We start from the raw sequence: 11,976 nt of genomic DNA on the forward strand, positions 1-11,976 counted from the left end.
GAATTTGAAATTGGGAAACCGCCACAGGTACGGCACAGGCCGTTTAGACTGCACCCGTGCGCACGCCTATGGTACAGATGTATTCAGCATTATTAAGTGTTTACCCATGGGCCATGATAAATTAAGAAACAAGCTCACAGCAGTAATGTAGAGAAATAGCCTAACTATAACGCCGTGTAGCCATAATTTTTAGGTTTTGGTTTTTTACTTATTATTCGACATAAACACAAAAATTTTAAAACTATTTTCTACTTAGTTAATTACTAATTAGTTAATAAAATGTTTAACTTTATTTATTTAAATTTAATATAAGAATTTTTATAAATTGTTTTTATTAGAATTAAAACAATGGTAATTTTTTTTTATGAAGATTTTCAAAATTGGATATTCTTAAACGTATAACAATAGTTCAATCAATGAACTTCAATAATTGTATTTTTAAGACTTTTTTTTATGTTCATTAGAAGTTAAAATCATTTATATCACGATCATTCCGCAGTACATACATTCAATTTCGAGTGGGTTATATTATTATATGGATGTGTTCAGGAGCGGCCTGGGAATTAGGCGGCCCAGTATTCTACAACAAACGGCCCAAACCTATTAATACTAGCTTTTATGAATACCTAGTTTTTCTGGTAGTTTGTTAAATATATTATATATTATTATAACAAGACTCGGATTTATATGTATTTATGAAACCAAAATATTTACATAAATATGTGCTACAAATATTCAAAATATGTATTTTACTAATATGATTTATTTATTAATATCTAATTATATAATATATCCATATGAGTTTCTAATGAAACAAATTATATTTTAAATAGTAAAATTATTTAGAAAAAGGTAATAAAAATTATAAAGTATAAATAAAAATATTAATTACCTATAACCTATCTTGATTAAAATTTATGATAACATGCATTTTTAAATATTCAAATTCAAAAGAACATAATAATTAGCGGCATTCAACCAAGTTCCCCATCTGGTTACGATTGTTTGTCGAGGGAGGCTTAAATCCAGGTACATATTTTTAAATATTTCAATACGGCTAGGAGCTTTTAAAAATATATTTTTTACTGTAGATATTAATTATTAATTCACCTACTTTTGTAAATTTTGATCGGGTAGTTTCTGCTATTCGGTGAAATGCATGTGTTAAATTCGTTGAATGGATCGTTTAATGAATAAATTGTCGAAATATGTAAGAAAAAATGAAATTATTGAGAAATATGTATAAATATGTACTTGTGGCAAAATATGTAAAATAAAATATACAGCGAGTTCCGCTTAATGTGATCACTGGTTTATAGAATCAACCGTTTATTAGAATCACCAAGTACCGGATAATTGAATCATTTTTAAAAACATTCTTATCGTTTTAATGGTATTTCAAACTTTCACTAAAAAGAAGCAAGAATTGTTTTGAAAAAGTTAAAAGGAGCTATACAAAAATATTTCGAAAACGATACTTTTCAGTTGTTCCAAATAAATTAATAAATAATACAAAAAAAACCTAACCTATACTGGCGCATCAAAACTATATATTCTATATTCTGTACTATCTATCGATGAATAATTATCATGAAATAATGACGTATTTATATTTCAAAAAAATGTTTTCATTCTTTCAGTTTTTCGGTTTTGAGATGTATTATTTGAACTACGATATTATAATTCTGTGTTAAATACACATTGCGATCGTCTTTAATTTGTTTTACCTGCTTTATTAATTATTATAGACGTGTAAACTTTTATTTCTTAAAAAACTTCATAAAACGGAATGTGTACTATGTAGCCGTGTAGATACGTCCAGATCAGTCGTAATTTCGAAATATTATAATAAACGTGGTATAGCTGTATAAGTGTAAATATCGTTTATATTTCAAAGAATATACCGAAACGAACGTACAGAATAGCAAATAGCAATTGCGCACAAAACCATCTTCATTGCATACATATATAAAAAAAACGAATATACAGTACCTGTCCTCCTGTCCTACCTCTTATTTTTTTTATAAATATCATAAGCGAATAAACGGGGTACGAAAAGAAAGTGAAGTTCTGAAAAAACGCCATGGTCGTAAATTGATTTCAAAATCCATTATCCAATTAGGTATTGATCGAAAATAATTGTCCTGTAGGTATATAATAATATATTATGTACTTATTACAGCTATATGTACGTTAGAATTTCACTATCAGACAAACGTAAAACCAAATCGTATGATTTGTTTCGCATATTACATACCTCCATTGCACTATGCACATCCGCAACTCGATGTGGATATTGTTCGTATTTTTTTCTCAATTCAACTATTTCACTCGTCTCTTTCTCATTATATATTATTATATTAATATAAATATTTCATCTAGTATGCTGTAGTAAATAGTTTAATAATTACGATGTAGGTATGTACAAAATATAACTAATGTGTATACTATATATAGAGATCTTATGTGTTCGATGTACGTTTAATAAAAATAAAATAATTTATGAATGAACACTATCTGTATCCCTATCTGTATGTTTTAGGCGTGTACAAACTTAAAAATATCAGCGGCCCCGTTTTATGAAAACCAAAAAACATTGACAAGTTAATCATAGTTAATTAACAATTAACATAAATTATTATAATAGTTCTGAATTAAAAAAAATTAAAAATTATATAGGTGCCTATTACTCGTATAATATACATAATAGTATAATACATATTATACAATATTATGTTTCCTTTTAAAGGTAACATGAATATTTTAGTCCCATGACTTCAGATTGATATGGGGTTTTTGAGGGAGATAATTGCCGACAAATTCAATGATTTAAACTAAAACATCTGCTCGTTGTCATTCAGTCAATATTAGGTTTGGAGCCATGGTTGAGAGGTAAAAATATATTCGGTCTATCCAAATTTGTTATTGAAAACATCTGTTGATATTTAAAAAAATGTATTATACTACTGAACGATATAACAATTTGAAAATCATTAAAAGATGTGTATTTAGATATTTTCTATTTCCTCCCAAACTGAAATATTTGGTGTATCTTTTTAAAAAGAAACACATTGCATACTTTATATACGTTTATACCTATTACCTATACAAATATTCTGTTGTGGTCTGTCATCTGTGGTGCCGGAAAAAAGGCTAATGCTAATCTAATTTTATAGGCTTATAGCTAATTAGTTTTTAAATGCATTTGTTTATGAGCGCACGTATTCCCTTAGCTAATTTTTATTAATTTATTGGGTTTAAATGCCAGAAGATACTGGAATTTCCTGCATTTATTACAATATAATTTCATATTAATAATATTATATTTTTTGATATTTAAAATTTCCGACGATGCACTGCAATAAGACCAGTGGTTAGACTGGTTAGAGGTTAGACATAGTATTGATAAAGTGATAACGGATCATTTAATTTAATTATATAAGCAATACTCAAATACCAAATAATGAAATGTTTATGAAATATATATATACGTATGTCAAACACGTGCTGGTACGTGCGACACGACCTTACTGGTAAGAGTGGAAGATGTTTGGTAACAAAATTCATAGTAAATTATTTCAAAAAATATTTTATTGATATTGTTCATGATTAAAAATATAAGATTTTTTAATATTGTTAGAGAAAAAAAATGGTAGGCAAGTGGGTACCCCTCTGCTGTATATTAGATGTCAAGTGGGTTACTATTATAGGTGTGTTAAATTTGAATTCAATGATGTATCATTGCATACGAAAAATGATTTTGAGGGGAGATGGTCTGTCAGTCTACTCAGCCTATATCACTTAGCATATTTCATGATATTATTATTAAAGTAATTTATCAAAAATGTTGATACAGTGAATTATTTTAATCGATATTTAAAAAAAAAAAACTAAAAAAATTAAAATATTTTTATGCCTATAAATAGCTCAAAAATATTATAAATATTTTGAAAATATTATCGCAAATAAAAAGCGACAATATAAATATTTGGTGAAAATGTCAAGTATCTACGTATGGTTATTCGTTTTTGAGTTAGGTACTCCAAAAACACAAAATCGATTTTGTTGAAAATTCGATTTGCTCAAAAATCCACACTTTTCCTTAATTATTTCTCTCCGATTATAAAATAAACTTTTAATTTTTATTTTTGACCCCTTGAAGTCCAAACTTGTATCAATTAACAGAAACCACGCCATTTTTGAAAATTGAAGCATTATTATTGCCCCAAAAAGTGTTTATAGATACAAAAAAAAAAATACACGCAAACGTCAATGTAAAATCAATGCATTTATCGCTTAAATTATAATTTACAAATCGAAGTAAGTAGTATAAGGTAAGCCCATTTTTACAAGAAAATGAAAAATGTTAAAGCGAACATTAGGTACTGCTTTACACACGTTGAACGATTACTGTGAACATATTGAATGATAAAATGTTCTGTATATAATAAATATATTTGTAGCAGTACAAAAAAACATTTCACGAATAATGTAGTGTACACGCATAGAAATCGTAAGACGTGTAATACAAAATTATAAAAATTCAATACCCATTTGTAAGCCAATATAGTTTGATTTCCGAAATGAAGTGAAATTTTCGTAAAGTAATTTTGACTAGCCTTCACACACAATATCGCATGTTCATTTTTCCGGTACGGTTAACAAAGCATTACGTTACGGTAGGTATGGCTATGGCATAAGTTTATTCAGGCCTCGGCGTATACCAGTTGCAGGGAGCGTCATATGTGATATCAACAAACGACGATTGAAATGCGTCCCATCACCGACTGAGAGGTGTGGCTCACGGAGTTTTTACAGTATTGAACTTTTCAAACGATATGATATATTATGTTGACATGAGCTACAGTTATTGCAATAAAACGCATAGGTATTGCTTAACTTAATACACGTGATACAATACTGGACATCGATTTCAAACAATACGTTGCTACAATTCAAGATACTACCTTATTCAACATTAAAAAAAAAAGTCTGTGGAAAAAAGGGCCGAAGAAAAAATTCTGGACAAAAACAGAAAACAATTTATGAAGGAGTGACCGGTACAGTTGTAGGTTTCGAGTGGGTCGCTCAATGTATATAATTATTTATTAAGTATCAAACAATTCGGCAAATATAAAAAATAATAGCTATTGTACCTAGGTATATTATAACGCGGTATGAACTAATATTTTGAATTTTGATAATACTTTATTGGATGTTTTTTATTGGTAAAAATTTGGAAGTCATTTTAATAATAATATTATTCAGTTTTAATTTATTTTATTTTTTGACTTCTTAAGTCTTTTTACCGTTTACCAACGGGTTATGAATATTTACACTTCATGAGTACTGAGTAAGTATCGTGTCTAGTTGGTAACTTGTTGATACATACCCACCTATAATCATCATATTTTTAATGATCTATTGAGCGTACACTCAAAGACACGCCACCGTGCAATGTAAACTGTACCTAAAGGACTATTGTAAACCACGCATCGATAGACCACGAACAATGACGTTGATTGTTTTTCCGTACACTTGTGGTTTTCGAATTTCACGCCACAAATTTTGAACGGGGCATCACTTGAAATCGATATTGCCATTTCAGGTATTATCCACGATGAGCCACACCTTGCTGACGGAGCACAATGGTCTGAAATATAATTGAAAACTATACAGTGATAAAAACTCAAGATTCATTGTTAACAGCTAGTTTTATGATATAAAATATAATATGCAACATCAACAATCTCCAATGAAAATAAAAGTCATTTAAATCGTTATTGACGTGCGAATATTATACATGATAATAAATAATAATATAATAATCGCATGATAGCATATCCTATACATGTGTCAAAACTACATTTTCCTTAATTTAATATAGACAATATAGTAGTGATGAATCATAATATTATATTAAACGTTGGTGACACATATTTTATACATATTAATTAATATTTTATAGACTAATAGACTATAGACTTATAGTTATAATGTTATAATATATATGTAAAACTTATTATAATAAATATTTTATTAATAAATAATTTAAATATATCAACAACTTTTGTTTTAAAAAGGTGAGCCAAAGATAACAATTTCGGTATGAACAAAAGCCAGTACTTTATCAATATAGGTTTACGTCTAACTCCGGCTTATAACTGGTTTTAGACATAGGTATTCGAACTATTCGAAGATTGCCGATTTTTTATAGTTCTCTCAGTCTCTCACTTTAACATATTTTATATAATTATATTCCCTTGTTTAGAATTATCTTAGAAAAGTTAAGGACTAAGGAGCTAGATTCACATATTACATGATGTGATGTAGTATTGACAGTATCGTGATGTCTCCTTATTTGCTCTATATTTTCTACACATTGGATTTGGAGTGTCTGTTCGGAAGGTTCACTATATATTTCCGTAAGTCTATAACAAGTAACAACTATAACAATAAGATAAAATTGAAATGATGTATTTATTATAATAAATATTGTTATTAAGTATAGGTAAATATATATTAATTTATTATAGTTATAATATGAAAATATATTTACGGTTCCAAAGCACGCGCACCGCATTGAAATACCACTGCAAGTCGGTGTATTTTTTGTTGTGTAAAATAATAGTATGTATTAGAAGTACGACGACATTGGACACGACGCGATTTAACAAACGACGCTGAATGAATTAAAATAAATTACATTCGATGAAACGTCGGCACTTCAATCATATGGATAAGTATAGGTACTGCGGTTACCTATATTACCCATATCGTAATGTTTACGTAAAATGTTTATATAATATATTATGTACAGACAGTACAGTTTGGTAGCTCCGTTAAAATAACGATGGCGATGACGACAAACGTCGATATTTATCCACATCAAGCAAAACGTCTAAAAAGTCTTCACTAGTTCATTACATTGCACTTGCCAACTACATATAATATGTATTCTAAGAGATATACATGGTATAATTTGTGTACAGTCGCACAAGATGTAGATATTTGCAACTCTGATATTTTTAAATTAGATACCTAATACAGTAATACTTATTTATAAATGTATTCCATAAGTATATGGTCTTACACCACCAAAAATAAGGTAATTCTCCGCCTAGATTCTAATATAATAATTTTCACGGAAAAATAAATAATTATTTTTTTTAAATAAAATTGAAAATGTTTAGGTACCCAAATAATAACAATAACTCTATCGTCAATTTATGAAACATGTACACCTACATAAATATCTTGTGCTATTTATGACAAGCTACGCAACGTGTGATAAAAACGCAGCAGCTTATAAAGATTTCTAAAAACGAAAATAAAGTCTATATACTGGCTACTGCACGCACGGGTTTGTCACTGATATTGATCTTATAGGTACACAAAACACAATATCCGCTTCATATTGTAATACACGACTACACGAGCATAATATAGGTAAGTAGAAGCAAAATATACCCGTGTGCGTTGTTATCGCATATTTACATATTACATACGTATTGATGATGATAAACTATCGAGAAAGTATCATCTATGCGCGCCAACTTATCGGTTAAATCTCAAACATAAAACATAATAATATATTGTTATAGATTGGCCATAAAATAAGATATAACTATTGAACTATACAAGTAATACAACCGAATATTGTGTAAGTGATGTACGACAAACGAAATAAAACAATGTACCTACAATCTACAAACGATTTGTAACGAACACCGGAACACGTGATGAAAAAAATAAAAAAAATACATTAAGGAAACGACAGAATGCTTATTTATACAGTTTACATACATTATTAATATATATAATTACAGTGTTTGGGCTATAACAATAATAACAGCGATATGAGATTATTTGAATGGTTTACACCTCTATCGTAATATACATTCAATCAGAATATTATAAACTGTGTAGTTACTATAGGTATCTACTACCATTGGTTATAAATATTAGCATTTATATCAATGGTACTATACCTACTACAGCTACAGCTATTGAATTTCGTATTCCAGCCGATGTATGTTTGTCGTCATCTGTATGCGCCACCGTGGTTTGTCCGTTTAATTTCGAGAGCGTTAAGTCCCAAACGTTTGTTCGAAAAATATTATACTGCAGTGGGAATACCGTACACGATGTATACATCACTACGTTTACACGTATACTGTATACTATGTAAAGAGGAAAATTACACATACACTCAGATCCAGACGCGCGCCGACACACGTCCCGATTGAATTTGTACCGAAAACAATTTGTCAAAAGATTTGTATTCAATATGTCACCAGTATAATGTACATATTATACGATGTATAACTATTATATAATAGTTACGAATTGAATTTATAATGTGGATAACCACCCATTGACCGCGCACTATATTTATATTTATATTTCGGATGAGGGGAGGTTATCACGTACACGATCCTTATTATACTATAGCCGGAAACAATAAACATTTATATTTTTTATAACGCCGTAAATTTAACCGTTTTTGTTTTTCAAATCCCCGAATCCGTGTTCAGTTTACAATGTATGTAAACAAGTGCAACGTATTTTCAAACCCTTTGAGCAATCACATAAACATAACTACCGTATAAGGTGTATTTCTATTATAGATAGTTGTCTAGTAACAATAATGACTTGAAAAATTAGCTTAATATTAATATAAATGTTATCTGCAAATAGAAATATTGAAATGTGCATAAAAAACCCTATATATTATATAATTTATATATTTAATAATTTAATTATAATAGACTATAGTTTACATACGTATTGTTAAAAACTCATAAATAGGTATAACGTTTTATCCGCTTCGTATTTTTAGTCACCTTGTATACATTATGTATAACATAGCAGTGATCGATAGAAATCGGGGTGCACCAGTCTATCACAACATTCGAATGATCGTTATTGTAAAATATCTGCACGGAAACTTCATAATATATTATATTGTACAAACTAGGGGATACGTCGCCATTTCACAACGCTATGTGTACCGTCGTAACTCGTAAGTATATAATGTTATTATATTATAGGATTTCAATACACCGAGTCAAACCGCATATTCTATACTATGTGTTACGACTTTACGAGTCGGTCGATATATTTTACAAGTGGCTGGGCCCACCTATATAGAATTTACTTAACACATGTGTCAGCGTGTCTGTTTATATAGTGTGAACACTGAACACAGAATCGTGTTTTCTAAACGTTTGTGTACGCTCTCGTATACACGCCGAGAAACAATAGCACTCTCGTAGTATTACGTACATTATACAATTATTACGCCTTATATTATAATTGTTATTGTTGTAAAAAAAATATTCTGTGCGTGTAAAATATATTTTTTCTAAATCCCTTGAACGCATTTCAATGCGAATCTAATCATTGCGACTTCGCCCTTTTGGGCGGCCTGCAAGATTACCAGTTTTTAATATTCACGCACAGCAACGCTCACGCATCACATGTATATCGTATAATATATACTTGCTAAATATTATTATTGTCGGCGTTGTCGCTATATATAAACTTCGATCGCAATTGTGCTGTAAGATTTGCTGATACATTTCTCGATATAGCATCGTATTAAGATAATATATTGTTACAACAAGACCTCACGATGCTAATAATTATAATAATTATACATTATGTACATTCTGTTTAGACTATATATATAATTTTTTTTATCGCAACTGCAATCGATCATGCGTGCAACATTTTGTTTTTATTTTAAAATTGAGATACATAATCGATGCTCTTCTCAAGATTAATGATAATCTGATACATACATATAACGTGATACAGATAAATATTTGTGTGGAATTCACTCACGTATTAAACGTATTGGTATTATGGAATAGCAACCCCTATATATTATTTTCACCATATTTGTTACGCAATTTGGCCCAAAACCAGAGTATATTTTTCAACATCTGTATTTTTTTAGATTATTTCAAAACTATACAGCGATATACCTAGTATATATATTATATAATATTATATTGAAGTAATTTCTTGGTAATACACGATTGATGGTCGTTGTTGTAATAAAGTAAAATAAAATGGTATTAAAACTTAAAAATGATTCATATTTTCCTTCTGGTCATTTATCAATTATCGATATAATAATAACAATAATAATAATATTGTAAGCATAATTTAACAAGGTCTAATTTATGAATAATTTAAAAAAAATCACGATACTGTAATACAACTAATACAACTAAATATTAAAACATTGTATTTTTATAATTATATACTTACATCATAATTCATAATATTATAGAGTGTATCTAAAAAGTAAAAAGTCATGAAATCCTAAACTTGTCGTGGTACAAACATAGGACTTTTGAAGGCCCTAGTGTAATCTTAATTCTTAGAACTACTGCATATTCTATAAAATTGTTGCATGCGCATGTTATTGTAATATAATGAAAAATATCCCAAACCAATTTATGACTCAAACTTTCTAGACATACTGTATATGGTCGTATAGATGTATACATAATAATTATTAATTATTACTCGAAGAACTAATTTGGAACCTCTAGTTACAAAATACTTCACTGTTTTAGTCTGCAACTTGATCAGTAATATTATGATATAATGATATATTATATTAAGTTTTTGTAAACGTAAACAATTGTCGAAGTATAAATCAATTAAGCCGTATATATTCATTACACTTACTTGTTATTCCGTTTAAAAAATATTAATACAAACAATTTTACTTGGTAACCAGTATAACTAATAATTAATATAACTGTTATTAGTGTGTAATATGCAGGCATTTGAAATCAGGGGCGTAATACTATAATAATACACTTGTGTAATACCTATGTAAGAAAACTCATTGATGACAATAATTTATTTGTTTTTGTTTTCTAAACCAAAACTATATTTTAGTACCTACTAAATTAAAAAGCTAAAATGTTTCTTGAATCAAGCACTCACTTTGCTCACTTCATCAGAGGATAAAAGTCTTTTAATTCAAAAGTTATTTTTACCACATTTGATAGATAAATCTGAGTGCTGTAGTACAACTCAGGCCACCCAAAATAATAATCAAGGTTTTTGAAAACCTGAATATTCCCTCGGGTGCCATTCACTATATTAAATGATTGCCAATATGACACTGGTTAGCAAAATTATATTATATGTACGCCAATAAATGTGTAATTATAATAAAATATACATAGTATAATTGCACAGCAGCAGCTAGGTTCTACAACGTGGGTATAGTCGTCGTGAGTGTGCAGTGTTTGCACTCATGTAAAATAAAGTTAAGTTGTTGTATAGCTATAAACATAAAAAAAAATTACCGAAACTCGTTTTCCGCTGCCGGCAAACGGATCTACAAAGGATTTCATACTGTACTATTATAGGATCGGATCACGATTATTGAATGCGTACACCGAGTGGGTAGCCGAGTAGGTAACTTTATATGTAGTATATATCATATCGTATATTATGTAGGTATATATGTATATATACCTAAACATATTGTAATAGTTTTATACTACTTTATTAGAATACCTACGCGGCTGCTACGCGATTTAGTCGTTACATGTCAATATAATATTATTGTCTTTATATTAAGTTCCAACAGTCTTAGTGGGAATGCGTTATGTTTTAAGATAATCCTTTGACATTTGAGTATTGTAATATGTACATTATACATTATTCTTGCACCTATAGTCTACTATAAGTTATAATATTGACGAGAGACTGCAATAACACTGTTTTATAGATATATAAGTGGTCTTATAAGTTATAGTGCAATGGATTGAAATCGAATGTACCTACCACAAGTGGCGTAGCCAAGGGGGGAGCTAAAGGGGCTAAAAGGGAGCTAAAAGGGGCCCCCATTGGACGTATTTTCTATATTGTTTTGAAATATTTAAATTTAAATATAGAAATCATCTTAAAATTTTTAATTATTTAAAATAGTCAATACAG

Source organism: Rhopalosiphum padi, chromosome 2 (assembly GCF_020882245.1).
Source record: "Rhopalosiphum padi isolate XX-2018 chromosome 2, ASM2088224v1, whole genome shotgun sequence".
NCBI classification, from domain to species: domain Eukaryota; kingdom Metazoa; phylum Arthropoda; class Insecta; order Hemiptera; family Aphididae; genus Rhopalosiphum; species Rhopalosiphum padi.